The sequence below is a fragment of the Dendropsophus ebraccatus genome, chromosome 2 (assembly GCF_027789765.1).
Source record: "Dendropsophus ebraccatus isolate aDenEbr1 chromosome 2, aDenEbr1.pat, whole genome shotgun sequence".
NCBI classification, from domain to species: Eukaryota; Metazoa; Chordata; class Amphibia; order Anura; family Hylidae; genus Dendropsophus; species Dendropsophus ebraccatus.
This window is the reverse complement of record NC_091455.1, coordinates 45,671,603-45,696,841: the sequence shown is the minus strand read 5'-3', so window position 1 is coordinate 45,696,841 and position 25,239 is coordinate 45,671,603.

Sequence of the window (25,239 nt, the reverse complement as noted above, 5' to 3'; positions counted from 1 at the left end):
CCACTGGTGACGGGCACATAAGTGGAACATGTGCCATGAAAATAAAAAATACAATTTTTTCATTTTCACGGCCCAAATGTGGCCGTCACCAGGGGGCCATATCCCCACTGCCCCCCTCGTTAGATTCCTTATGGGGTGTAGTTTCCAGAATGGGGTCACTTGTGCGGTGTTTCTACTGTCGCACAGAGGCTTTGTAATTGCATCATGGCATCCTCTAATGGGAATGGCGGCCATACCTATTTAGCTGGGGAAAAGGGGCCATTCTAATTTATTTGGGGGTATTAGGCCAATTATTAGTTTATAAGGTTGAAAATGACAGGTGTCCATCAAATTCAACCTGTGTTGATCCAGAGGAAGGCAAAAAAAAACCCTCGTAAGGCAGACGACAGTAGCCTCATCACAGAGGGGAAAAATTCCTTCCCGACTCCCTAATGGCGATCAGAATAATCCCTGGATCAACGTGACCCCTGAAATAGGAATAAGGGACAGAATTTAGATAATGTAGAACCCCAATGACATGTAGTACGCCTTGAAGCGATCAAGTATGCAGAGGCCGGGGGGATCAGGACAGGTGTCACACTGGAAAATGGTGTCCTTCCTGATCCCCCTGTTACACCACACTCTGCACTTAGTCTGGGGTCTTCTGTTTTCCAGTGTGGGGGACGTCACCTGGCAAATGTTGTCCTGGTGCGATACTGGGTCCTTCATATCCAGAAGCGCTGGGTCCGCTCCATGGCTGCTAAATATTAGGGCTTTATTACTGCTTCTGATATTTACAGATCGTGCCGCAAGCTACAGTAGCTCAGGCAGCGAGGGACCGGAAGAGGGGGCGCTGGTATAAAAGTTATCCCCGTACAGGTGGTAACCTTTATCCAGCAGTGGGAAGATCAGTTCCCGAACGATCTCCCCACTAAATCCGAGGATGGGGGGAGGGGTGGCATCGGGGGCTGGATTCGGGTGTCCCTTCCTTCCTACCCTCTAAGGGTACGTGCACACTGCGGAATAGCGAAGGATAACCCTTTGTGCATTCCGCAGCTGGCACCTGCCGGCGGACTGATGGAGGCGCGCGTCTCCGCTCGTGTCACACTCCATTATATGCACGGGCGGATTCTGCCCTCTGTCCAATGTGTTCATTCTTTGGCCGGACGACGGAATCCGCCCGTGCATAGAATGGAGTCTATGACACGGGTGGAGACGCTCGCCTCCATCAGTCCGCCGGCGGGTGCCAGCTGCGGAATGCACAAAGGGTTATCCTTCGCCATTCCGCAGTGTGCACGTACCCTGGATCTGTAAGTGTACCCTGAGGTACTCTCACAGAGTGTGTAGAATTTCACACCATACCGTCATCTCTTATTGGGACGGTACTGGCGTAAAAGACGTGTCTGGGGGGCAGCGTACGCTACACTACCCCCAGACACGTCACTGGATGATGAGGATGAGGATGAATGGAGGAAAGAAGGATCCCCCCATTCATCCTCACTGGCTGTTTCGGTGTCAGAGGCAATAATAACGTATGCGTCCGACACTGAAAACACCTTGGGGGCCAGCTTTATACGGGGATTGGTATATGGGGTATGTAAATGTGTAGTGGTGTAGTGTAAAACTTTATTTCATGTAGTGTAGTGTAGTGTTTTTTACGTGTTTTTTTGACAGTAAGAAAAAATATCCCTTTGCCAAGAAAGGAGCTGCTGCTAAATGCCGCACTTATGTGCGGCACTTATCAGCAGCCAGTGGCGGTAGGATATAGGGGGGAAAAACGCCCCTATGCCAAAAAGGAGGAGTTGCTGATCAGCGGTGCACTTACGGGCGATGCTGATCTGCACTCAGCGGCGTTAGGGCGCAAAAAAAAGAAAAAAAAAATTGGAAAAAAAATAAAATAATAATCTTTTTAACCCAAAGCAACTGATCAGTGAATGATATTCACTGATCAGCCGCTAGGGGGCGGTAGAGCGATGCTGCCGGAGATTACCAAGGCCCGCCGAACACGAGGACCCGAGCAATTACGAAGATTTCCGACGCTGGACGACCGAACCCAGAAGTGACCCGAAGAAGACGGAGGACGGCGCGGACCGCAGATCGTCACTCCGGACGCCCATATCAGGTGAGTATGGTACACCTGCACCACACACACCTGTTCTGCACCCCTCAGCTACCTGTTTTTTTACAGTTTGATCGCCATGATGGGCTGGCCGGTACTGGCCGGCCTATCACGGCGATCATGGGGGTGGCATCGGCGCCATCTTTGGTGGGGACACTAATGGCGATTGGTGCTGTCTCGGACAGCACCAATCACCATTGCTTTCCGGGTCACCAGGTCACCGATGACCCGGAAAGCTGTTTTCAGCTGCTATATGCTGATCTGTATTGATCAGCATATAGCAGCAATCGTCGGCACGGGAGGGGTTAATCACCCCCCGTGCCGACGAGCAGAGATGGCCTGCTATACATTATAGCAGGCCATCTTCCCCGACCGCTGTGTCTGAACACACAGCGATCGGAGAAACATCGGGCGTAAGTATACGCCCGTTTGCGTTAAAGGCCACCCTGCGGGGGCGTATACTTATGCCCGATGTCGTTAAGGGGTTAAGTGAAGTTTTTTTTATCTCTGTGTATAGTATGTAAATATGTATACTTACAGTGGGGGAAATATGTATTTGATAAACTGACGATTTTGCAAGTTTTCCCACCTATAAAGAATGGAGAGGTCTGTAATTTTAATTGTTCCAGCAGAAACATAATCTGTACGAAAATAACATTTTTTTTTTTTTTTTTTTTGTATTTTATTGCAAGAAATAAGTATTTGATACAATAGAAAAACAAAACTAAACATTTCCTGTAGTTCTTGACCAAGTTTGCAGATACTGCAGCAGGGATTTTGTCCCACTTCTCTATACAGATCTTCTACAGATCTTTCAGGTTTCGGGCTGTCTCTGAGCAACATTGAGTAACAGCTCAATTCAAAGATTTCCTATTGGGTTCAGGTTTGGAGACTAGCTAGGCCACTCCAGGACGTTAAAATGCTACTTACGGGGCCACTCCTTAGTTGGCCTGGCTATGTATTTCAGGTCCTTGTCAAACTGGATCTGATCTTTTTCCACCACTGTTCTGTTTCTAACTTTTCTAACAATCCATCTGAACTATCAGACCACAATGTCCTCTCTTTCTCAATTGCTAACATCTGGCCCTCTCCTGACACTCCTACCCCATACATATACAGAAATCTGCATGGTAGTAACACTCCTTGACTCATAGACTTCCTTTAATCCTCACTGTTCCCAATCTCATCCCTCACCTGCCCAAACATGGCCCCACAACACTACCACAACACCCTGAAAACTACCCTAGACTCTGTAGCTCCCCCTACTCTCCGCACACCCCGTCACAGATGCCAGCAGCCCTGGCACACGCCGAGAACTCGCTTTCTTCGGCGGTGCTCTCGGACTGCTGAGCGTCTGTGGAGGAAATCTGGAACCTCAAAAGATTTCATGCATTTCAAATTCACTCTCAAATCTTATTACTCTGCCCTTCACCTCGCCAAACAGGCTTACTTCCCCTCTCTCTTCACTCTCTAACAATCCAAAACACCTCTTCAACACTTTAACTCTCTTCTTAAGCCCAAAGTTCAGACACCCATCACTGACCTTTGCGCTGAAGACATGGCCTCCTTTTTCAAAACCAAAATTGATAATCTCTGCTCTGATATCACCTCCCAGCCCAAAAGTCCCATAGCTCCTATTATTTCTCCCATAGATTCCCTTCCCTCTCCCTCATCGCTCTCAGCTTTTAATCAAGTGACAGAGGAAGAAGTTGTCAAGCTCCTCTCCTCCTCTCGTCCCACTACCTGCCCTAGTGACCCTATTCCCTCACACCTCCTCCAGTCACTCTCCCTTGCTGTCACTACTCACCTCACCAAAATATTCAACCTCTCCCTCTCCTCTGGGATCTTTCCCTCCTCATTCAAACACTCTGTAATAACCCCACTGCTGAAAAAACCTTCTTTAGACCCATCCTGTGCAGCCAACTATCGGCCTGTTTCTAATCTCTCCTTCATCTCCAAACTCCTAGAATGTCTGGTCTATTCTCGCTTAACCCGTTATCTCTCTGACAACTCTCTTCTCGACCCTCTACAATCCGGCTTCTGATCCCTTCACTCCACTGAAAGTGCTCTTAAAAAGGTGTCAAACGATCTCCTGAAGGCCAAATGACAAGGAAACTACTCCTTGCTGATTCTTCTGCATCTCTCAGCAGCGTTTGACACTGTGGACCACCAGCTCCTCCTCTCCATGCTCAGCTCTCTTGGCCTCAAGGACTGTTCTCTCTTGGTTCTCCTCCTACCTCTCCGATTGCTCTTTCAGCGTATCCTTCTCTGGCTCTACTTCCTGTCCCCTAACTCTTACTGTTGGAGTTCCCCAGGGGTCAGTTCTGGGTCCCCTCCTCTTCTCTCTCTATACAGCCCCCATCGGCAGGTTTTGTTTTCAATACCATCTTTATGCTGATGACACCCAGCTATACACCTCCTCCCGTGACATCACCTCTGCCTTCCTGCAAAATACTAGTGACTGTCTATCTGCTCTCTCTAACACTATGACCTCTCTGTTTCTCAAACTTAATCTCTCTAAAACTTAACTTCTGGTATTTCCTCCCTCTAACAAACCTAAACCTAAACTTAAAACATCTCACTCTCAGACTGTGGTACTAGCATAACTCCTGTGCATCAAGCTCGATCCCTGAGGATTATGCTAGACTCTGATCTATTCTTCACTCCCTATATCCAAGCTCTTGCACTCTCCTGTCATCTACATCTCAAAAACATCTCCAGAATCCACCCATTTCTCACCATTGACACCGCTCAGACTCTGACTGTCGCCCTGATCCATTCTCGTCTAGACTACTGTAACTTCCTAGTAATCGGTCTTCCTCTCTCTAAACCCTCCCCTCTCCAGTCTATCCTAAACGCAGAAGCCAGGCTCATCTTCTTCTCCAGCCGCTATACTGACGTATTCCCTCTGTGCCAGTCACTGCACTGGTTACCCATTAAATCCAGAATTAACTTCAAGCTCCTCCCCCTCCCCCATAAAGCTCTCCACAACTCTTCCTCTCCATACATCTCCTCTCTCATCTCCACCTATCATACTACCCGTGCTCTGCGCTCTGCTAATGATCTAACCCTAACATCTTCCATAATCAGAACCTCTCATTCCCGCCTCCAAGATTTCTCTTGTGCTGCGGCAGTTCTCTGGAATGCCTTACCCAAAGACCTCAGACTCATAACCAATACTCACAGTTTTAAGCGTGCTCTGAGATCTCTTCAGGCTCGCTTATAACGTTCCCTAAACTTTCCCCCCCTCCTGTTGTTTCCCTCACTCTATAACTCTGCCGGTTCCTGCACTTTATATGTTTACTTACAATCAGATATTGGCATTGTTATTGGCTTATCCTGTATTTCTAACTATGTACAATGGCTGGACCATGGATAAATAAAGCACTTATGCCTGGTGTCAACCCAAGTTGTAGTCTGTAAGCTCCAACTAACAGGTCTCGTTTATACTTTGTATTATTATGTTATTTTTATTTATTCTAATTATTTAACTGTGCATTTTGTACCTCTGTACTGTACTGTGGCCCTATACAAATAAATAAATATATTATTATTATTATTATTATTATTATTATTATTATTACTGCAAAACCCAGCCACAACTTATCTTCAATGCTCTTATTGAGGGAAGGAGGTTGTATCTTGCAATATTTGGGCCTATCCATCCTTCCTTCAATTCTGTGTAGTTGTCTTGTCCCCTTTGCAGAAAAGCAACCCCAAAGTATGAAGTTTCCACCCCCCTGATTCATGGTTGGTACTGTGTTTTTGGGGTTGTACTCATCTCATCCTTCTTCCTCCAAACACAGTGATTTGAGTTTTTACCAAAAGGTTCTATTCTGGTCTTATTTGAATGCATTACCTTCCCTTATGCCTCCTTTGGATCATCCAAATGTTAATTGTTGAACTTCAAGTGGGCCTGGACATGTGCCGGTAAGAGCAGGGGGACCTTGCATGCCCTGCAAGATTTTAAAGGAATATTGAGCACAAACATAACTTTTGATATGTTGCTGCCCATGGGGGGACTAATAATTCATTCCATACTTCCCTTAGGTCTGTGATCCTACTGCTTTCTGCTGAAGACACAACTTTTGTGTCTTCAGCAGAAAGCAGTAGGATCACAGACCTAAGTAAGCTTTTCTCTTTGTCTCCCCCTCCTCCCCCCTACCTTGCGAGATGGCTGATGTAAACAAGTCTCTGGCCGGCTGTATCGTCCACTTTGTAGCTTATTTGTAATGCTGGAAGGGTTAATCTGAGGTTACTGATGAGCTTACTGAGGTTGACCCATCTGCTGTTACAAAGTTGCATATAGGGATTTGTTTACATTAGTTGTCTCAGAAGGGAGGGGGAGGAAGGAGATGGGGGTAAAGCTTGCACAGTTTTTTTGTGTCCAGCAGAAAGAAACAGCTCAGAACTGTGGGAAACCCGGGTGCGACCCCGCTCTGAACCGCGGCGGTCCCGGGTGCCGCTTGTAGCCCGGGACTGCAGGTATTGGCGGGCACGGTCCGATCGCCGTGCCTGCTAATACAGTAATCAGATGCAGCTGTCAAAGTTGACAGCTGCATCCGATTACCGGACGCAGCATCATCCCTGGTGTCTAGTGGGGAGATCGCTCCTCCGGGATGTTATCCAGGAGGAGCGATCTCCGTAACTGAAGCCGGCCGGGGACCGCTCCAAGATGGCCCTGTCCCTGGCTCGGCACTCGTTTACTTCCGGCTGCAGCAGCCGGAAGTAAATGAGTGCCTATCTCATGGATCTCTGCTGCATATCTATGCTGCAGAGATCTCTATGAGAGATCAGAGCACTTATACTAGAAGTACCCTAGGGGGGCTTCTAGTATAGGTGTAAAAGTAAAAAAAAAGTGTTGTTAACAGTAAAAAGCCCCCTCCCATAATAAAAGTCTGAATCACCCCCCTTTTCCCAGGTTTTAAATAAAAGTAAACAAATAAATAAATAAACATGTTTGCTATCGCCGCGTGAGTAATCGCCTGAACTATTAATTAATCACATTCCTGATCTCGCACGGTAAATGGCGTCAGAGCAAAAAAATCCCAAAGTGCAAAATTGTGCATTTTTGGTCACATCAAATCCAGAAAAATTGTAATAAAAAGCTATCAAAAAGTCATATATGCGCAATCAAGGTACCGATAGAAAGAACACATCATGGCGCAAAAAATGACACCTCACACAGCCCCATAGACCAGAGGATAAAAGCTCTATAAGCCTGGTAATGGAGCGATTTTAAGTGACGTATATTTGTTGACAATGGTTTGAATTTTTTACATCAGATACAATATAAGTTATACATGTTATATATCGTTGTAATCGTAATGACTTTAGGAACATGCATAACAAGTCAGTTTTACCCCAGGGCGAATGGCGTAAAAACACATTTCCCCAAAATAAACAAAATGCATTTTTTTTTTTCAATTTCACCACACTTTGAATTTTTTTCTGGTTTCGCAGTGTACTTTATGCAAAAATTCAGCCTATCATTGCAAAGTACAATTAGTGACGCAAAAAATAAGGGCTCATGCGGGTTTCTAGGTGGAAAAATGCAAGTGCTATGGCCTTTTAAGCACAAGGAGGAAAAAACGAAAACGCAAAAATCGAAATTGGCTCTGTCCTTAAGGGGTTAATACATAATAATAAGTGTGGAAGGAATTATTAGACTTACTATTGGCAGTAATTTGTGAAAAATTTAGTTTCAGCGGAATACCCCTTTGATCTATGATGGTAATATACGGGCTGATTCCTGACCTTTTTCACAATCATCCTTAGCCCACAAAGCGAGATCTTGCATGGAGCCCTAGAACGAGGAAGACTGACAGTCATCTTGTGTTTCTTGCATTATCTAAAAATTGTAAAAACAGTGATTGCCTTCTCACCAAGCTGAATTCCTAGTGTCCTATAGCCCATGCCAGCCTTGTGCAGGTCTGCGTTTTTGTGTAAATGTAATTTATTGAGTTTGTTGACAGGTGTTTCTTTTATACAAGTGACGAGTTCAAACAGGTGCAATTAATACAGGTATTGAGTGCAGAGTAGGAGGGCTTCTAACAGGTCTGTGAGGGGCAGAATTCTTACTGGTTAGTAGGTGATCAAATACTTATTTCATGCAATAAAATGCAAATTCATTATTTAAAATCAATGTTATTTTCTGTAATTATGTTTAAAACAAACATTCAGAGCTTTCTATTCATTGTAGGTAGGTAACTTGGTAAATCGGTAGTGTATAAAATACTTATTTGAATATATATATATATATATATATATATATATATATATATATATATATGTGTGTATACAGTTTATTTCCATGATATAGTCCCAGCTGAAGGCGGGTATTTAAATTCATATTGTTTCTGATTAGCTTTCATAAATGCTCCCAATCGCTTGCTACTGTTCCTTTGTGCAGCTACCTCCCTGTCTTCACAATTTACTCTGATGCACTAGATTATATGCAATAGTTCAGAAAGTCATAGGACCAATTTGTCACAAAGAACTTTTCTGATGCACCATTAGGAAATAGGTTTGTGATTAATGTCAATGATAGCTGTGGACTGTCCTTACTAGCATATGATTTATTCAAAAGTAAGAGAACAAAACAAATAAAAATGCATTAAATCAATGCAGTGCATATTTTTTTATTTGTTTTTCGACAGTCTTGACAAGTGCTCCCCTTCAGTTATTATTCATGGCTATGACTTTCAAGGCAAGTTTATTCTGAATAGTCTAGCTGTGTATTACTTTACTTGAGACATTATAGATTTGTCAGGTGAAGCTAAGTGTAGCATATTTTAAAATCAGTAAAAAAAAGAAATTTGAAAAGGTATTTGAGTAAAAAAAAAAAAAGAATGCTCTCTAACTGCTTAGAAATATACAGCCATGCCAATTATTATAATTAATTTATAATTTAAGTCTATTTGGAGATTTGATACCTTCAAACTGTTAACAGAACTAAAACAGTGATGTATAAAATAGTTAAAACTGTACCTGTTTATTTTTAACCTAGTTGTAAGCTAAAAAAAGAAATAGGCTAGGGATTAGAGATGAGGAAACCGGGTTCGGGTTCGAGTCGATCCAAACTTGAACCTTTGGTATTTGATTAGCTGGGGCTGCTGAACTTGAATAAAGCTCTAAGGTTGTCTGGAAAACATGGATACAGCCAATGACTATATCCATGATTTCCACATAGCCTTAGGGCTTTATCCAAGTTCAACAGCCACCGCTAATCAAATGCCGAAAGTTCAGGTTCGGATCGACTCGAGCATGCTCGAGGTTCGCTCATCTCTACTAGGGATACATGGTGACTTAGGTTAAACAACAAGAAGCTGTGTTAAAGGCTGGTTATAACCAGAACGCGTCTAGCTTACACGTACCTGTTCACATGCTGTGTTTTATGGACATTTTTTTCCAATAAAGTAAGTGTTTTTTTACATTGTGACATCTATTGGCTTTCAATGTTGTTACAATGCAACTTGGCCACACAGCGGTCACAAAAAGTCCAACTTTGAGAGATTTTTGATCCCACATTGCAAGCTGCATCTGACTTTTCCAGGCTTGAACTCAGTGTTTGACCATATTAGCAATTGTCACAAAGTATTTTTGTTTCCTGTACGTTATCAATAAAGTTTATGGCTATTTGCCTCCATTTTTCCTGTAAGTGTACTACCAGCTTTTTCTACTGAAAGACTATTTGCACATCATACTATATATGAACTTAGGAGGCTGACCAGTGCCAATAAGAAGTCTTGGTCTTATGTTCTATTTGACAAATTATGTATTTGGTATAGAGAAGGTTGGAGCAGCACAGTCATGCTTACCTGTCATTATAAAAAATTTATAAATTATAAAATTATAAAAATTTTGATCGGTTGTGGTCTGAATGTTCAGACCATGACCAATCGGGAGAATGAGCATGGAGAAGTCTCAGCTCTGTGTTATGTAACCTGGAGCCTTGAGGGCCGTATAATGTAAGGCTATGGAACCATCCAGTTGAAAAGGACAGAGAGCAGGAAGAGGAGTGCACAGCACTCAGACACATAAAATCAAAACTTTTGACATGAATATGTGACATGTCAATTTTTTTTCTAATGATAGGTACTCTTTAACCCCTCAATGACTAGTTACGGGTATACCCGTCATGAGTGGGGGAACGTTTCTGCATCATGACGGGTATACCCGTCATCAGCTATATCTGTAACTGCTTCTAAAGAGAGGGTGATGGAACAGTAACAATCGCTGCCTAAGGCAATTGACCGTTACTGCTAGCAGCCTGGGGACCCCTGTCACTGGTCCACAGTCTGAGATCGCTGTCTTAGACGGGGATCGTTACTATGCGGTCACTACTAGTGAGCCCACCAGCCCGCATGCTCTACCCGCCCGCCTAATCGCTTATAAGCAATTTTAGGGCTAGAGTAGGATTAAAAAAACTGGTGTGGTAACCCAGAGAAGGGCTGTCCTCACCCACTGTCCCTGCCTACTTGCCACTGTCAGCCATTGGTGGCTGCGGACAACTAAGCGACAGCACTGACCTAGGTACAAAAAGCAGACAAACAAACAAGGGAAGGTCAGAAAGGCTAAAGTCACAATGAGCGGGCAGCAAGGTACAAAAACGAGATCCAGGGAGTAGTCATGTCACAAATTAAATAGTGAGGGCAGGTGATAGGCAGGGATAGTCAGGGTGCGAAAGCAATTGGGACAGAGAGCCAAAGGAAGCTGCTAGAGGGGAACATGACTCAATAGCCAGCCAACATAAAAGTGATAAAATATGGGGTGCTTTTCCTTCATTTTATAAGCTATCAGTGGAAGAGATATTTTACAAATGACACACTTGTTTAAAAAAAAAAAGAAAAAAAGCTTCTTCTTTTTTTTTCCATCTGCTTTTGCAATATTTACCAGTCTAACAGTAAGGGCTCAAAGTGCTCACTGCTGGCCTAAATGACTACTTTAGGGGGTGCAGTTTTCAAAAGGGGGTCACTTATGAGGGTAGGGCATTGTTCTGGCTGCTTTACTCCTTTGTAAACCCAATATGGTGCCTGTAAAACATCTTAATAGAAAAAAAGGTCACAAAAACCATGGGATGGTCCCTTATTTTTGAGGCTTGTATGCATGCTCAGCAGCACACCAGGCCGACGTGTGGGATATTTCTAAAAACTACAGATTCCAGGTAAAAGATATTATGTTGAATTTTTTTTGTCAATACCTGCTATGTTACAGAAAAAAATGATTAAAATTGAAAATTTGCAAAAAAAAAAACCCAATATCTTTTAATTTCCCCTCCACTTTGCTTTAATTTCTTTGAGCCATTTAAAGGGTTAAAAAAGTTCTTAACACCTGTTGTAAATTCTGTGAGTGGTGCAGTTTTTAAAATGCTTTCACGTTTGCAGGTTTGTAGCATACAGGCCTCTATAATTTGCTGCTAAACTCCTAAGTCATCAAATATTTAAAAAAAAAAAAAAGTAAAGGATCACTTACCAAATGATAAAGGTAAATGCCAAGATAAAGTAGACATATTGTAAATGAGAATTATAAAATAATTTATGAGGCATGACCCTCTTTCTTACAAGCAGTGATATCCAAACATATTAAAATGCTAAAAAAAAAAAAAAAAAAATCTGCATTTTGATGTTTTTCCCCAAAAAGCGGAATGTGTCGACCAAAATTTACCACTAACTTACAAGTACAATGTGTCACATAAAAACAATCTTAGAATCACTTAAGTGATAAGTTACATAAAGTAAGACAGGTCAAGTTTGAAAAAATAGACATTAGTCTTTAAGTGACATAAAGACCTTTTTAGCCCAGTCATTAAAGGGTTAAAGACACAACTTTAGGACACCGGTTATACATAAATAACTATAGCTGCTATCATTATTCAAGCATTGTGGCCCTGAAAAAAGGCATAAAAGAATTTGTTGTTGTGCCTACATCCAATATGTGTTGATTGCCTGATACTATACAATAAGTTTAGCCACTTCGGATTTAATAATACAATTTAGGCATGTTGCATACAAAAGCAAAGAAATATGAAGGTCCATAAATACATCATCATAATAAACATGATGTCTCGCCAGCGTATTCTACAGCTTTTTACAATAAGGGGAAACAGTAAACATGCAAGGTGACAAAATAATAGGATCAGCTTAAAGGCAACAAACAATGAATTAAAAGAATAAAAAGACCCTGAATGTAAGAGCTTACAGTCTGAAGGATACAGAGAATATTGACTCCAGGTATAAAACACAACGTGATAAACAATGGGAAGAAAAGTTTAGTAATTTATTGTTATATTTTCTTTTCAATACAACATTCAAAATAATCACACCTCAGTCTTCCCAGCAGCATCCCCAAAGCACAGCTTGCTACAGTGTTTGTTCTGAAAACAATTTCATAATTCTTCCTATTAATAATATTGTCACTTTTCATTTTTATTTTAAAACTTGTACATACTGTAGCAATACTTTATTTTTGGAATTGTAATCTTTACAACAATTGCATTAACAGAAATGAAAAGTCCATTGAATTTGATAGTAAAAACGGAGAAAGAACGGTGGAAAAAAAAAAAACTGAGGGTTAACAACTAATAAAAAATGTCCGAAAATAATGATCATGTTTATTTTTTAAAGTCTGTGGCAAAAACGTCCGTTATTCAGTGCATTGTGCGCATTGGACGTTCGTCTTCCCATTAACTTCAATGCATTGCCATTGCAGTCAAATTATGGTAAAAACTGGAGTTTTTTTAAATAGCGAAACCGGGCGCCTTTTCTATATTTTTGACGTTGTGTGCATATAGCCAAACATAGGAACATAGAAGATTGTCAGCAGAAAAAGCCCGCCTGGTCCATCTAGTCTGCCCTTTTAGTATTTCCATTCTTATTATCTTAAGCTAGATATATGTTTATCCAAGGCAGGTTTAAATTCTGTTATTGTAGATTTGCTGGAAGTTTGTTTCAAGCATCAACTACTCTTTCAGTTAAGCAATATTTTCTCACGCTGCTTCTGTTCTTTGCCCCAACTAACCTCTCACTGTGTCCTCTTGTTCTTGTGTTCAGTTTTTTACTAAAAACACTCCCCTCTTGAACCTTATTTAGTCCTTTAACATACTTAAAAATTTCATATCATGTCCCCCCCTTTCCCTTCTTTCCTCCAGACTATACAGACTTAAATCCTTCAGTCTTTCCTGATATGTTTTAAGCCTGACACCCTCCACCATTTTGTGCCTGGTTGCACTGGTGACTCATTTTAAGGCTGTTAGAAATCACTACCCCTAAATCCCTCTCTTCTGAAGTCTTTTCTAACACAGTACTGACGATGAGATAATATTTTACTGTAGTTTCATAATTCATAGTCCCGACATCAGCAACAGGCAGCTAAGCAGCTATTGAACAGTGCGAGGCCTTATGCTTAAGATATGGACCTGCCCCTCTTTTGGCAAGAAAGTGGAAGGGATGTGCCAGGGAACAGAAACAAGACCTTTTCGGCTCCCCAAATAACCCATTTTAGATTAAACAATATTGTATTTGTGAGTTTTTCCACTCCATTTCCACAGCAAAATGGGCAATATTATTATACAGTAATGGTCTCTTGAACTGTTTGGTTCTGAAACTGCCTTCCAGAATCAATTAATCAAATCGATTAATCAGTGTTCAATCAGTTTTTACCCTCCATGGTTCAGGTGCAGAGTACCCGACGCGCAGATTGTAAAGACTATCAGCCTGGGAAGAGAGGATGTCACTGTGCAGGAGCTTGGGTCACCCCCAATGCGCTGGCATCTCCCACAGCATCCTACAAGTGTACACCCGCACTATAATTAATACTACCAGCAGTCCAAGATAAAAAGAATAGCAGCCCTGGAGCTCCTGCACAGTGACGCCCACCGTCTCGAGGAGGCCGGCGTGTCTCCTATTCATCTGAGTGTGCTGGCCTTCATTTTGTCTTTTTGAAGTTTCTTTCGCATACTGAACTCTTCGAACAACAAAGTGTTCAGAAACCGAGGTATTACTTATATCAGTTGCAGATTTGATTTTTTTCATTGACGTAAGTGGGGACACAATAAGTCTGCAGCATAAAATGACAAGCTTAGAATGTAAAAGCTGGATCAGAAGATTTAAATGTCCCATTAAAATATGAGTTCACCCTAAGGGTTGTATTACATGGCCCAATAATAACTATAAACGAGCGCCTATATCAACGATCAGCCGATGATCGTTGTCATCGGCTGATCGTTGTATTTATTACAAGGAGAGATAATTGGCCAAATCGGGCCAATTTGCCTTTTATCGTTCCGTGTAATAGTACCTTTAAGACTAATTGTATCTAGTCGAGAATACAGAGCCCTATATAACCAATATACACCATCCATTGACAGATCTGTTCAATCTCCAAGTGCTACTCTATAATCTGTTACTTATGGCTTTGACTATGTGCCTAACTTTTTTTATATAATTATAAATTTTTAGCAGGACTCAGATTTTGTTTTTTATATCTTATATTTACAAGTTATTATATTCAAGTGATATTTGTTTATTTCAAGGCAATAAACATAAATGAATATTTGAAATAAACTAATATAGAGTCAGAACATTTTGGTTTGTTTTGTTTAAAAGAATCTTTTCTCACAGTCCAGTATTCATGTAGCAGCTTTTCTGAATGGCTTTTGGTCAATTTAATGTGCGCAAATGTGTTTCTTATTGTCCTGTATTTTCCTACAGCAAAGCTTGCATATAATTAGAACCTGATCCATCTCAGTCACCAAAGTTCATGTCCATTTCTAACGTCATCCATGGAATATAATAACCAGTAATTTTCGTCTGGGCAGAAAACTTTCGAAATTAGCTCCTCTTTAATTGATGGGAGCAACATGCTATAATAAATAAGAGTCCTAATTGTATTTGTTAGATTAAAATTCAGTTTAATTTTTCTCTTATTTCTTTGGTGGCTCTGTGGTATATTCATATAGCTACCTCTAAATGAATGTCAACTTGTTTTACCTCGTCTACAACAGATCGATACTTCATTAGGCTGAATTGTCTTGTGCCCATGCAACCTTGAAACGGTGGCTTAATTACTACTCCTATTATGCAGTGGCTCAAAAAGCTGTGTTCAGCTGTGTCAGAAGGAACAAAAGCCATGCTGTTGTCCAAAGTAAAAAAAAAAAGAAAAAAGAAAGAAGCGTACTTTTATACTGTGGAAACTACAGTATTTCATAAATGAACAATTAAAGTCGTAAAGGGAATTATTTCTCCTTAGACTAGGGTTTGCTATAGACTTTTTGATCTTGGTATAATGTGAAATTAATTGCAAAGTAGCATTTCAGAGGGAAGAGCGAGAGAAGACAAGGGGAAGTGTAGTCAAATGGCAATCATGACAAATGGCATCTCTTGTCTCAGAATCATTTTTCTTCACTAGACTGATTTGTCATCCTCACTTTTGACATTTTTCATCCTGCTGCAAAATCATGTTGACAGAATGAGATATTTCTACTCTTACTGGTGAGACACGGAAGATGGTTTCATGCTCTCCTTTTTTATATTTCAGTTTGATTACCAAACACTATAGTGCAAATGATACTTTGTAATCTTCTCAAACTTTTCAACTGTAACAAAAATATACAAAATAATCATAGAGCTTTCCATCAAGAAGATAGTATGTCATAGGAGAGCAATACAAGATTTGAGATGGCTTTTAAATGACAAATATATACATGTAGTATCAACAGTATTCTTTATTCCAAAGCTAAATATACTTAGGGAACAAGTTCTTGGCTATCTCTTAAAGATGATGTCCTAACAATTACTTTTATTAAATTAATATGGCATATTGTAAAAATGGGGTTGGTAGATATCAGCAACATGGACGTTCAATGATATTGAAAACAGGCTGGAGCTAGTGCCAGTCAAGAGTAATCCGGTATTGTAAAAACATGGCCATTTTTACTGAAAAGAACAGCACCACACTTGTTTGCAGATTTTGTCTGGTATTGCAATTTAGCCTATTGCAGTAAATGGAGCCAAACCTCCAAGCAATGCAAACTTTGTTGATAAGTGTGGTAATGATTTGATAAAAATCAGCCATTAAAAAAAAAAAATAATAATAATCCTGAATCACAAATTAAATTGGAAATGATCCTGACCTGCTCATTCTAATTGCTTGATGTGACGTGGTTTGATTTACTTTTATTAATATGTAAGTGAAGGTGTATGGTGAACTGATCGCGATTGTTTTGCCTTCATAGAACCAATCCGCCATGAAAGATTAAAGAGGTTCTCCAAGAAAATACATTTTTCCCACGTCCAAAGGATAAAAGAAAAATAGATCTCGGGGGATCCGTCCCTCCCATCTCCATATTGGCTTTTGTATTATAAATAGAGCCGTGGGTGCGGTACTTGAATCGTGGCTCTATTTATTCCTATGGTGCGATGCAAAGAGCCTAGTATGCTGGAAGAACACTCTTTCCGATGCTCTATAGGATTGAATAGAGCCACTGGTCATGTGCCATACTATTCACAAAACAGAAGCCAGAAGCTTGTGGGGGGTCACAGAGGTTGGACCTTTAACCAATCAGTGTCAAGAGGAAGGCAAAAAAAAAAAAACTTACCAAACATTACCAAAATTATTACACGTAGCATAATTTATGAACAATTATGTTTTGGTTTCTTTGCCAGTTTGGACTGGATGGGTTGTTACTGACATCTGCTAAGAATATCATGTACCATTTGACAATGATGAAACCATCATCTTTCTTTCATCTATGGAAGATATGTCTTTATATTTACAGGTCTATGTACAAAAAGATCACCCCACCCCCCCCTTTCCAGACTCTTATAGTTACTGTTATAACATTTTCCGCCCTCTAGGATCCCATGGATGCAAAGTGGTGAAATAAGGACACATTGCCTCCTGCATTTATCACTGATAGTAATCTCAAACAAAATGATGAGGTCAATCATTTACACAGTACATGAAGTTGACTTGACATCTTTTCATCAGTTGTCACTTGTTCTTTATTGTTCCTTGTCTGATTAAAAGCAGCTATTTATAAGCATTTGCGTGACTGCGCCAATAATGAGAAGGCTGAGTGATAATGGTGAATAAATAATTTCTTTTAACCAAAACAATTTTTTACCACAATTTTTATTCACGCACAGTGAAATAATAACATAATATGAATTGTGAGTGAAATTGAAACAATTTGTGAACAGGTGAAAAACGACTTTATGTGCAAAGGCAATTGATAGCAGCCCAATCTCCCATTGATTTTAATGAAGAACATTATTACATTGAAAATACAGCTATATGTTTACTTTAATATTACAGCTTTATTTTGCTTTTATTTTACGGCTTTTTGAACTCTGAATTTTATTTCGAGAATGAAAAACAACTAAAAAGAAATTATTACAGTCACTGAAGTCAATTATTGCTTACCTGCACTTGGGCTCGGGTCACACACAACAGTTTTGGTGCAGGTTTACCCATCTCCACACAAATGTCAGACCAAAGAGGAGAATGTCATTGAGGGAGGATCAAGTCACCGGATGTTACCAAAATACTGACCGAGACAGAGAACGACCGGGCTAGGAGGAGCGAGGCAGGTAAGTATACATTACTGACATGTAGCCCTGTAGCCCTGGAACGATGCCCAATTATTAATTTATCCCTGACAAACACCTTTAACTGTTTAGATTCCAGTCTCAGGGTTGACAGTCTGCCATTACAGCCTGTCATAGGCTCTACTCGTAGATCACTTTTCAAGCATATGTATTGCATTGAGCTCTATAAGCAAACAAATGATAGCTTCAAAAAGTCCCCCAGGGTTCTAAAAAATAAAGAAGACATATACAGTTTAAAAAATATTTTTAAAATCCTGCTATTAAGCCTCATTGACACATCCGCAAAATTTGTAAAATTTGTCTATAATTGCAGATCCGCAAAAAAAAAAAAAAAAAAAAAGCCTAATTAATATGTTTTTGAAACCAAACAATAAACGGCATGAGGATCAAACTGGCAAATGCAAGAACTGTTTTGTTTGTTTTTGGTCACATTACTTTACAGAATTTTTTTTTTTTTTAAAGTGAACAAAAAGTCCCTTTTATGGTAAAATTCTATGCATAAAAACACACCTATCTCATTAATATATATTTATATTTTCGATTTAGTTTTATTATTCCACTGTACAAAGCCAGTAAAACCGGGAAATAGATATAATTAGTGTTCTGTTATTTTCAATAAAACAAAACCTCTTTTAGAGGCATATCTTCTGACTGGTATGTTTGCCATTTTAAGGTCATTTACGAAGTCTATCATTCAAAAATATGATGCATTGTCTCTCTCAAGGCCTTGTAGTGCAAGAAAAAGACATTATAAATAGAGATGAGTGAGTGCTAGAATGCTTGAATGCTCAATTAAGTTGAGTATTTTTAAATGCTTGAGTGCTCAATTTGAGTAATGAACCCCATTAAAGTCAATGGGAGACTCAAGCTCATTTTGAGGGGCCTCCTATTTGACACAGGATAGGGTGTCTGCTGCAACTGAATATCACAGAAGGTAATGGAAACACCACAGAAATGGAAGACTCCCAGGTGGATGTACTAAAAAGGCAATTAGATGAGCAGGACAATATTGTAGACTGGCCTGTGCTGCAGGACTACATAAGAGCTGTGCCCAGAACTAATCAAACTATTAGTGCCAGCTCAGGAGCCACAAATCTACTCCTACAACACCTCCTGGCATTACTTTTGCAACACCTCCTGGCATTATACGCCTGCAACACCTCGGGGCATTGCTCCTGCAACACCTCCTAGAATTACTCCTGCAACACCTCCTGGCATTATACTCCTGCAACATCTCCTGGCATTACTCCTGCAACACCTCCTGGCATTACTCCTGCAACACCTCCTGGCATTACTCCTGCAACACCTCCTGGCATTACTCCTGCAACACCACCTGGCACTACTCCTGCTACACCTCCTGGCATTACCCTTACAACACCTCTTGATTGTACTCCTTAAAGAGTCACTGTAGTATTTTTTTTTTTTTTTGCAGAAATCAATAGTCCAGGCGATTTTAAGAAACTTTGTAATTGGGTTTATTAGCCAAATCTGCCATTATCTGCATGTAAAAAGCCTTTTCCCAGGTCCCCCCCTCCTTCCTCTTTTTCATCCACTCTGAAAAATCAGAAAATTGTGACTTGTTGCAGGAGACGTACCCTGTCTGCTCTAGGGAGAGGGGAGGGGGGAGGAGGAAGGAGGGAGTTAGCCGGCAGCAGAAAGCAGATAACAGAGGATTACAGGCACGGAGCTGGGTGACAGCTGTAATCTGAGCTCAGACAGGTCACTGGTGACTGTCACAGGAGATATCCCGTGAGGGATTTGTAGATTAACTCTTTGTTGTCCTGTTTTGGTCTTTTCTTTAGCTCTCTCCATAGGAGAACAATGAAGACAGGGGGGAGAGCTTCAAACTGCTTTTTCATGATAAAAATGCATTTTTCGGATAATAAACCCAATTACAAAGTTTCTTAAAATCGCCTGGACTATTGATTTCTGCAAAAAAAAAATTTCACAACAGTGACACTTTAACATCTCCTGGTACTACTCTTACAACACCCCCTGGCATTACTCCTACAACATCTCCTGGCATTATTCCTACAACGCCTCCTGGTTATACTTCTGAACAACTCCTAGTATTACTCCTATAACACCTCCTGGTTCTATTTTTGAACACCTTCTGGTATAACTCCTGCAACTCTTCCTGGCATTGCTTCTATAACACCTCCTGCTTATACTCCTGAACACTTTCTGGTATTACTCCTGCAAAACTGCCTGGCATGGCTTCAGCTGCGTGAACCACTCTTTCCAAAAATCATAGTGTAACAGGAGGGGGCGTTGTTCACCTGGATTACTGATTTTTACTATCTGTATCCAGTATCACTATTTATAGTACTGGTACATTGAATGGAATATGTTTGTGGGGTTTTTTTTAGTTACACTGACAGACTACCAGTCATGAAAAGTTGGGTGTTTTTTTTTTGTTTGTTTGTTTTTTTAAAGCTACTCTTCAGTACCTAGCTAAGCACACTAAGCCTTACACTTGCTCTGTCCCTGCTGTAGCAGTTCTCTCAGTCAGCTAACAGACTGCAAGGGAAGCAGGTGACCTAGATCTACTGCATATACATCTAGGTCACCTGATGTGGTTGGCCAATCACTGCTATGCTTGCAGCCAACAAGGCCGTGGCATAACAAGGATGTTCCAGCTCCATGTTTATTGGCTAATAAAAGCCACCAAACATGCAGGGAGAAGACTATCATTTTTACTGGAGCGGTATCAAGTACTTTGGAGTACCCCATTACTCAAGCGAATAGTGAGCTCTAAAAAGCTCAGCAAAAAGAGCATGAAAGCACATCTATAATTATAAGGAAACACAAGTTTGTAGAATCACTGTGAATAAAAATTACCTTACACCATATAGTCCAGACAGTCTGTGCTTAAATGAGTGAACTATAAGTGAGTGCCTGTATAGTCTAGAAACTCACTGGCTTATAAACTTAGAGATCCCTGTAAAACTATTCAATATGTGGACGATGTCTTTTTCCTATTTTGGGGGATTGATTATATATATATATATATATATATATATATATATATATATATTTTTTTTTTTTTTTTTTTTTTAAGGAGAAAGTATACTTGTGTTTTTTTCATTTATCTCAATGGATCAAATAGTGAGTAGTAAGTAAGAATGTCTTGCCTTCAGATATCATGTCAATAAAGACATAAAAAGATAGATTAGGGATACTATGGGCCTGGGCTATTCATAAAGTCTGTCACCTTATTCATGAAATGTTAGGTATGTCTCACAGAAGATAGGTCTTTCTTTCAATCTGCAGACATATCCTCCACAGTAGTTAGGTAATTCGCCTATTATGTATTAGGCAGATATGTTCCCGAGTAGGTATTTATGTCCCAAGGGTAGTTAGGTAGTTGCCTTTTTCGGTATAGTAGGTATGTCCCTCAGCAGGCAGACTGTATTAATATTAGGTAGGTGAGACCTCAGCTAGATAGTCCCCCCCTTAAGTATGCAGGTATATTCTTAGCTAGGCAGTGCCCGCACCTAACAGACATGTATGTCCTAAGGTAGGTAGTTTCCCCTCCCCAGTAGGAAGATGGATCCGAATTTACCCCATGCCCTTCCGCCCCATCACAATAGGTATGTCCTTAGATGGGCTGTTATTTCCCTAGTGGGCATTTACTTCCAAAGGTATATAGAAATGTTCTTAAATAGTACCTCCACTAAATAGATAGGTAGCCCCTTTTGTGCCAGAGTAAGAAAAAAAAAACTATACTCATCCCCTCTCCCATACAGAAAGCTTTCATGCAGTGATGCTGGCTAGCCCACCCTATTTCTTCTATACAGTGCAGGGGCCTATAAGATCATGGTTCTCTCTCAGTGTATACCACAAGTCTGATTCTTGCTCACCCATCAATCCTGGATTCTTTATAAGGGAGAGCAACATGAAATATAATGGGGACAGTTGGCTTCTGATCCTTACTAGTATCATGGAGGCAGAGTACACTTTGCCAGGGTGGGCTGCTGCATGGGCCCCATAGCAGTTGCATGATCTGCCTCCATGGTAGCTACACTACTCGTTACATGCTGTGAAATACCATTGTATTCGTACTAAGATGATAATCAGCACTCTCTGTAGTGAGCTTTATTTCACTTAATCTGTACATTATGCCTATTTATTGACCCATCTACAGTTATAAACAGAGATTCTGAGGCTGCCATGCAGCTTTGAGATTTTGTGCATGATATACACTGAAAAACAGAATAAATTATGATAAACATTGTGCTCTGGAAGGACATATCTCCCCACATGCCCCCTCCCCGCTGGGTCTAAGGTCAGGATTGGTTTGGCCGGATCTAAGGTCAGGTTTGGAGTATTAACGTACACTATTTTTAAACTGTTTGACTAGTGATGAGTGATGAGATATTATATACAAGCTAGAGTCACAGATCATAGCAGCAATTAAAAAAAAAAATCATTAAATGAGTACTCCAGTGAATTGTAGATTTGCAAATTACTCCTATGTAAAAAAAAAAAAAAAAAAAAAAGTCTTCTAGTATCAGCTTTTGTATGTCCTGCAGGAAGTGGTGCTTTTTTACCAGTCTGACACAGTGCTCTCTGCTGCCACCTCTGTCCCTGTCAGGAACTGTCCAGAACAGGAGAGGTTTTTTATGGGGATTTGCTACTGCTCTGGACAGTTCCTGTCTAGGACAGAGGTGGCAGAAGAGAGTACCGTGTAAGACTGGAAATAAAACACCACTTCCTGCAGGACATACAGCAGCTGATAAATACTGGAAAGCATGAGTTTTGTGAATATGTCATTAAATAATCAGAATTTTTTCTTTGTAGGACCGCTTTAAGGACACATGAATTATTTACAAGAACAAAGTATAGATGATCAAATAATTTCAGAACAAATTGAATGGGTTCTGAATTTTACAAAAATCTTTGCAGGAGCAGGGACTTGGCTATAACATTCCATATGACTTTCCTGTCATATCAGTATACAGATTTTTAGGTCACCTCTAAATTAGATCTTTATAGAAAATATATTATGTTTCTCTTTCCTTTATTTATAACCTATATCACTTTTCCCTTTTAGTAATAAGGTTACTAGCCTCTGAACCCTCCAATTATACGTCAGTGAATAAGCTCATAGCACCACTGTTTTAATAATCAAAGTACATATTTCTCCACACTGAAAATCACCTGTGGTCACCTCAATGTGTGATTCTAATGACTTTTAAATAGCTTCCTGTCTTGTAGCTCTCTACTCTTACTGTCTGTCTTATTTAAATATGATTCAGTGTTAACAACCTTTTACTTTAAACACCAAAAAAAATTCATGGAAAAAAATCTCTAGTTGCCCTTATTAATATATCCTGCAAGATTATTTCTGATCATTAAACAAAATGTAACTCAAATTAGAATTACATAGCAGGTTTGTTAGTCATAGTTAGATTTATATTACATTTTTATTCAATTTTTTTTTTATATATAATTTTTGATGATTTAACCTTTTAAGGACATAGGACGTACCGGTAAGTCCTATGTCCTCACTTGCACTTCAAAGCGGGGCCGCGCGGCGGCCCCGCTTTGAAGTGCCGCGATCCCGGGTGCCGCGTGTAGCCCGGGACCGCCGCTATTAGCGGGCACGGTCTGATCGCCGTGCCCGCTAATTAGCTAATCGGAGGCAGCTGTCAAAGTTGACAGCTGCCTCCGATTACCGGAGGCAACGTTTCCCTGGTGTCTAGTGGGGGAGATCGCTCCTACGGGACCTTGTCCCGGAGGAGCGATCTCCGGTACTGATGCCGGCCGGGGACGCGTCCAAGATGGCGCCGTCCTCGGCTCGGCACTCGTTCGTTTTCGGCTGCAGCAGCCGAAAGCAAACGAGTGCCGATCTCATGGATCTCTGCAGCATATCTATGCTGCAAAGATCTCAATGAGAGATCACAGTGTATATACTAGAAGTCCCCAATGGGGGCTTCTAGTATATGTGTAAAAAAAAAAAAAAAAAGTGTTGTTAATAGTAAAAAGCCCCCTCCCCTAATAAAAGTCTGAATCACCCCCCTTTTCCCAGGTTTTAAATAAAAGTAAACAAATAAATAAATAAATAAACATGTTTGCTATCGCCGCGTGCGTAATCGCCCGAACTATTAATTAATCACATTCCTGATCTCGTACGGTAAACGGCGTCAGCGCAAAAAAATCCCAAAGTGCAAAATTGTGCATTTTTGGTCGCATCAAATCCAGAAAAAATGTAATAAAAAGCGATCAAAAAGACGTATATGGGCAATCAAGGTACCAATAGAAAGATCAAATCATGGCGCAAAAAATGACACCTCGCACAGCCCCATAGACCAAAGGATAAAAGCGCTATAAGCCTGGGAATGGAGCGATTTTAAGGAACGTATATTGGTTAACAACGGTTTGAATTTTTTACAGGCCATCAGATACAATATAAGTTATACATGTTATATATCGTTTTAATCGTAACGACTTGAGGAACATGTATAACAAGTCAGTTTTACCCCAGGGTGAATGGCGTAAAAACACATTTCCCCCAAATAAAAGAAATGCGGGGTTTTTTTCAATTTCACCACACTTCATATTTTTTTCTGGTTTCGCAGTGTACTTTATGCAAAAATTCAGCCTGTAATTGCAAAGTACAATTAGTGACGCAAAAAATAAGGGCTCATGTGGGTTTCTAGGTGGAAAAATGCAAGTGCTATGACCTTTTAAACACAAGGAGGAAAAACCGAAAACGTAAAAACGAAAATGGGCCATGTCCTTAAAGGGTTAAATGGGTGCTGTCATTATCAATAAACAATATTAAATCAGCAGAGGACGTGATACATTATATTATATCTTTGTAATTCCCTTTATTTATTTATCCTGTTTTCTATACGAAATACTGTGCTGTAAATGTGTCCACTGCAGTTGGGGCTTCGTTACTAAAATCATTTTGTTGCTTGGTAAAAGCAAAAAAAAAAAAAAAAGAGACCAAATGCAGGAGGTGATGTCAATTGTTCCTCTGTTTTGCACAGACTGGCCCAGTGAGAGTAACTATTAATTGGCCAGCAGCCATACACCCCCATGTACACAACCCATGTGCAGAGTGATTGTCCTGCCCCTGGTACGGATTGGTGTTGGCACTGCTTCGTGAGGACCCTTCTTATAATTACTGTGTGCTACTGGGAGCCACAACCTTTGTCTAAGCCTGTTAGGGTAGCCATATCTGCTGCTGCCACTGGCTATACTCTGAAAGGGGCCAGACTTTTCTGAATGCTTCAACATCCTTACAGAGGTTTATTTTAATTAAACTAAAAGTGACATTGAAAGGGTAACAGAAGGCAGTGGAAAGCTAAAAGAGATATGCAGGTGCCATAGGGTGAAATCTGGGAGAAAGGTGGTGGAAACACAGGCATCACCTTCTGATGTTGTACTCAGAGCACATCTAAAAACGCTCTCAGTGAAGAGAATGATGGAGGTCGGAGCAGCCACAGCCCAACAAGAGATGCAAAGTGGTGGGCAGTTGGCAGCAGTGGATGTAGATGAAACCTTGACAGGCGCTGGCCG